This window comes from Balaenoptera musculus, chromosome Y (assembly GCF_009873245.2).
Source record: "Balaenoptera musculus isolate JJ_BM4_2016_0621 chromosome Y, mBalMus1.pri.v3, whole genome shotgun sequence".
Classification (NCBI taxonomy): domain Eukaryota; kingdom Metazoa; phylum Chordata; class Mammalia; order Artiodactyla; family Balaenopteridae; genus Balaenoptera; species Balaenoptera musculus.
Window position 1 is genome coordinate 2,209,139 of NC_045807.1, and position 5,810 is coordinate 2,214,948.

Consider the following 5,810-nt stretch of genomic DNA (forward strand, 5'->3'; position numbering starts at 1 on the left):
AATGCATAACAGCAGAAATTACATTAGTGGTTACATAAGGTTAGAAGGACTGGGCAGAAAAGTGAGATGACAGCAAATGGGAAAACGGTTTCTGTATGGAGGGATCAAAAAGTTCTACAAGTGACTGTGGTTATGGCCACATAACTCTGAATATACTAGAAACCAGAGACTTGTACACTTTCATAGGATGAGTATATGGTATGTAAATTTTATTATGACAAATCTGTAACCAAAAATATTGTGGACAAATAGAGAAGTAAAAATATTGATTATATTCAGTATTTGTGCTGGGATGAAAACTTCATTTTCTAATTTATATAATTGCTTTTTAGTAGGTAACTGCTTGACTTTCATGACAAAGATAATTTTATTTTTGGTAAGAAATAGAGTATTTTAAATATAAATTTGACTGTTGATAACACTTCTGGTTAAAAACCTTAACATGGCTACCTGAGTCATACAAGATCAAATCAAGGATTCTTTAAATTCACTTGAAGTTTTATATTTTTCTTCTGCTTATTTTTTTACTCATATATATCTTCACTCTTTCTCTAACAGTTAATTTCACTGACTTGCTCTAGTTTTTTGTTTACATCATCCTTTTCTAATCTATTTTACAAGCAAAGATTTGAGGGCTGTGTAATATATAGACAACAGATTTTGGTGATTAAGCATTAGTTTTGAAAGGAGTTTATAAATGGAAATAAAAAACTAATAAGATGGGCTTCCCTGGTGGCGCAGTGGTTGAGACTCTGCCTGCCAATTCAGGGGACACGGGTTCGAGCCCTGGTCTGGGAAGATCCCACGTGCTGCAGAGCGGCTGGGCCCCTGAGCCACAATTACTGAGCCTGCGCGTCTGGAGCCTGTGCTCCGCAACAAGAGAGGCAGCGATAGAGAGAGGCCGCGATAGTGAGAGGCCCCCGGACCGCGATGAAGAGTGGACCCCGCTTGCCACAACTAGAGAAAACCCTCGCACAGAAACGAAGACCCGACACAGCCATAAATAAATAAATAAATACTTTTAAAAAATTAATAAGAATTCCCATGTTTTTAGTTTAGCTGAGAGTTTGCAATTTCACATCGGAAAAAAAATAAAGCTAATGTGTAGCACAATTTCCCAATAGGATTAAATGTTTATCTAAGGTTGATAACTATTAACTTACAAAAATACCATTCGCATTGAATTTTTTTCTGGAGATAGGTCAACAGTGCAGATAAAATAGTTGTGAAATTAAGAATTTAAGAGGTAGAAGAATTGTAGTTGATGAATACCAAGCACTGTGAAGGGTCTATTACTTACAGCACACCAAGAGGGATAATGTTCGCCTTTGTGCAAATAGCCCTTGGGGACGTTATATATATGGACCTAGGTAGATGCAGTTTATGATGTGAATTTGCATCACTGCTGAGAAATCCCAAGTTTAGAAAATCCTGGAATTTTTAAGGGTGATAAATTTTCCCATCCTCTGCCCCAGGAGATATAGTCTTTATTTCCATGGTGTTTGTTGTACAGACCTTGAGGATAGTCTAGAGCAAATACTGTCAGCCATTTATGTCCACAAAAATGCAAATATATATATATATATATATATATATATATATATATATATATATATATATACACACACACAAGATAGGGGGTTTCCTTGGGTTGAGAAAGGGGGGGGGGTGGAGAGAGATTAATTGCTTAATGAGTACAGAATAATTTTTTTTAAGGTGATGAAAATGTTTTATGTTTAGATAGTGGTGATGATTGCTTAAAAAAAAAAGCCACTGGTATGTATACATTTTGTTATAATAGCTTTAGCAGTAAAAGAGAAGAACGACTGAAAAAGAGAATGGCTAAAGATATAGAAGTTAATTAGCTAAAATAAAATTAGACTGTTTCATTTAGCATTTAAGAGGGAAATGTTCAATAAACATTTTTAAAAGAAAATAGTCATTTGTTTTTCAAACTTTATTAATACAAAATTGAATAAAACATCATTCAAAGATACAAAGAGAGAAATTATAGTACATTATCACAAAGATGTCATTTGACATTATGAGAAGTTATCTGGAATTATATTTATATTTACAGTTATAAAGGAAAAACAGTTACAATATTAAACTTTCTTACTAACTTTTTTTTTTAATGGGTGCTGTTGTCTTTTTTTTTTAATTTATTTATTTATTTTTGGCTGTGTTGGGTTTTCGTTTCTGTGCGAGGACTTTCTCCAGTTGCGGTGAGCGGGGGCCACTCTTCATTCCGGTGCGCGGGCCTCTCACTGTCGCGGCCTCTCGTTGCAGAGCACAGGCTCCAGACGCACAGGCTCAGTAGTTGTGGCTCACGGGCCCAGTTGCTCCACGGCATGTGGGACCTTCCCAGACCAGGGCTCGAACCCGTGTCCCCTGCATTAGCAGGCGGATTCTCAACCACTGCGCCAGCAGGGAAGCCTCTAACTTTTTTTTTTGAACAAGGAAAGATAGTTTTAGTTTATCTGAACAACAAAATAGGAAGGAATAGCCACAGATTTGAAACTTTTAATAATCATGGTAAACTATATCTATTAAATATAAAACCTATTTTTAGGCCAAAAAAAACTGAGTTTCTCAAAGAAATAGGTGATAAGAGGACATAGAAACTGGAATTAAAACCAATTAGATACACGTTTTCACATATCCTAGATCACTTAGTTATATTAAACCTTCAGTGATTAAACACGAAGAGATAAATAAACCTAACATTATGAAGCCTCTACAAAGGATGATGTAAATATTTATGTTTTGAAATAGAATATTCTCTTATGGGTTCTATAATGAGAAAATATTTTCAAGAAAATTTAACCTGTGTAAAATAAATGTATGTGAAGTAAATTTATATTTGGGAAATTCAAAGGTGGAGTTTGACCTCTGAATTTCTTTTTTATATTATTCTAGTAATTCATCTTTAAAGTTATAATAGCTTTATAGCAATAGAAGCAGAGAAACTGTACAAATAGGATCTGTAGACAGTGTGTCTGCATCTGTGTATTCATTCTTTCTCTTACAATTGAATAATTTTTGACAAGTTTCTTAATTCCTGTTTTGTTATATCTAAAAAGGGCAAAATTTAAATACCTATTTCTAGACTTCTGAAAATTACGTGAATTTAATACACTTCAAATACTTAAAATATTGGCAAAGTTCATGGGAGCACTTAATTTATATTTTTTATATTTGTTCTTGTTTATATTATTTTCAAAGGTTAAATGACTTACGAAGGTATACTCTAGTTTGGTAGAATTTCTCCAGATGAGCATATGAACTTTTAGAGACAGATTTTTTTTAAAACTTCCTTTTAATTTTTTTGTTGGACAGTTGACTCATTTTTAATCAATTTTTAATGTATCTTTCTTAAAATCAAACATTCAGCTAGATATTATAAGAATTTATATAAATTGTATTTAATATTCTTCAATGACCTTGTATAGTTCCTATTGATCTGTTGTTTTTGGTATTATTAAAGTTGTGTATTGGCAATATCTATCTTTGTTTCTTAGTACTGTTTTCAAATTTATGTATATAATTCATTTTGTAATTTACTAATATCTTTTTTTGTTATTAAATCTTTTCTTCTGCTATGGAGTTTTAATTTTTAAATTTTGTTTCTGTTTGTTTGAATTTTTAGGTCATTTATTTTCATTTATTCATTTATATTCATTTATTTTCATTTTCAATTTTGCTTGCTCATAAATGCAGTTAAGTTTGTTAATGTTTTTAGGGTTTCATTTTGAGAATTTCTCAAAGTATGAATAGAGTGTTGTTCATTTTCTAAATGGTGTGCAATTTGAATTTTGATTTGCTATTTTAATTTATATGAGAAATGACTATTTGGTCTATTTTTCTTTTCTGGTTTAATTGCATCATTTGGAGAGTGTTTTTAGAGAAATCAGTGTTTTTGTACGTTGCACACTTATATTTGAAAAGAATCTTCACTGTTCCTTTCAACCAAATTTAATGTAAAATTATTTAAACAGACTATTTGGTGCGTTTATTTTCTTGATTATCTTTTATGTGCTTAGTTGTCTGATTTCTGAGAGAATAGTGTTGAAATAAAGTTAATTTTGCTAGTGGAATATTTTATTTCTCATAATAATCGTGAAAAACATGTATATCTAAATTCCTAAATTATTGATTCTTCTCCTTCTCTAACACCTCTTACACTTTCAGTCAGCAAAACTGTATATTTCTAGGATTTCTTTTAACTCCACAAATTATTTTTTCTTTCCTGCTATCACTGAGATCTAAAGCATGATCCATATTAAATTAGCCTCCTACTTGGTACCCTTGCCTTTTTTTTTTTTTTTTTAAACTAAGGTTTCTATGAAGAACAGAGTTATTTCAGAGGCTCCTTTTTCAGAGACTCCTAATGGCTTTTACTTTGAATAAAATTTAAACTGCTTCCTATTCTATCACACACCTTGCAGGATCAGATCAGCTCTATCTCTCTAATCTCATCTGTGCTATTCTTTCCTGTCAGAGAATGAATGTATGTATTTGTAAATGTATGTCCGTATTTTGTTTATTTTCTCTTTTCCCAGGTAGACTATACAGTTCATATGAATATATTTTCTGTATCTCTGATTATAGAAGCTTGATAGACACTTATTTCTTGAATAAGTGAATACATTTTTAACCTCCAATAAACAGGGTAGATTGATAGGGATGTATCTTTAAAATGACAGCTTTATGATAGAACATTGTTATTATTTATGAAAATATTCTCTAATATTTCAATGTTTATTTTTAATAACATTGCTGATGACATTTTTCCCAATATCAGTTACTTATGGGGCTATTCACTGCAATATATTGGTCATCCAGATCAAGTACAACAACACTAATATTAAGTTACAGCCAATAGAATTCATCTGCCTTATGATACGGTGTTGCTTGGAGATTACCTCACGAGTAGTGATTCTGGTACTTTTTACCACATCTCTGAAGCTGAAGAGCGTGCCCTTTTTATTATATATATTTTCCATAACATTGTTGGCAGCATGGCTGGAGTTTGGGAGAAGTGAAACTTATGTTCCCAGCAAAATTTTTAAAAATTCCTATCCAGTGGATATAGTACTGATGCTTATCCTGATCACTCTACTGTATGCTGCCATCAACTTCTCCTGCTAGTCAGCAGTGAAACTGCAGTTGTCAAGTGAAGAAATGATAAGAGACGGAAGTGGAGCCATAGAACCCTACACTACAGCATTCGTTTCTTAGAAAATATGATAATGATACTGGTATTTAGGCATTTGGGTGGGAAATCTTTATTGAATTGCTGTTACTCATTAATTGCCACACAGTTAATCATAACCTGATATTATCCATTGGTTTTATGCTGCTCTTCCATCAGTATTTGCACCCAGAGTGGTCAGACAAAGCATTACCAGAACATACTGAAAATAGACCTGAAGCAATGTGATTTTACATACAATCTAGAGGAAACTCAATTAAAAGAATAATATAGGCAGCTGAGAATTTGCTACCAACCTGGGAGTAGGACTGGATATTTTTCACTTAAGAGTGTATAGGCTATTCATTAAGAAATGGACTTCCAAAGAAAAATGAACATGCTGATTGTGACTTTATTAAGATACGCCTAATGGTAAGAGACATTCAATTTCCTTTCACATAAAGCAGAAGATTGTAAGCAGTTGCTAATAAATTGATTATTCTCTTGTGAATCTTTAGTACTTTGACTTCTTATCATCACTTCCAAATAAATAACTTCTAATTTTTTTTCCTCAACTCTACAGAATTAACAAAACAAAACAAAACAAAAACAACAA

General features: G+C 32.2%; 1 pseudogene; it reads left to right on the forward strand.

Annotated features, from left to right (window-relative positions):
* The first annotated feature begins 4,757 nt into the window (after positions 1 to 4,757).
* Positions 4,758 to 5,552, forward strand: LOC118889466 (annotated as a pseudogene).
* Positions 5,553 to 5,810: the final 258 nt, after the last annotated feature.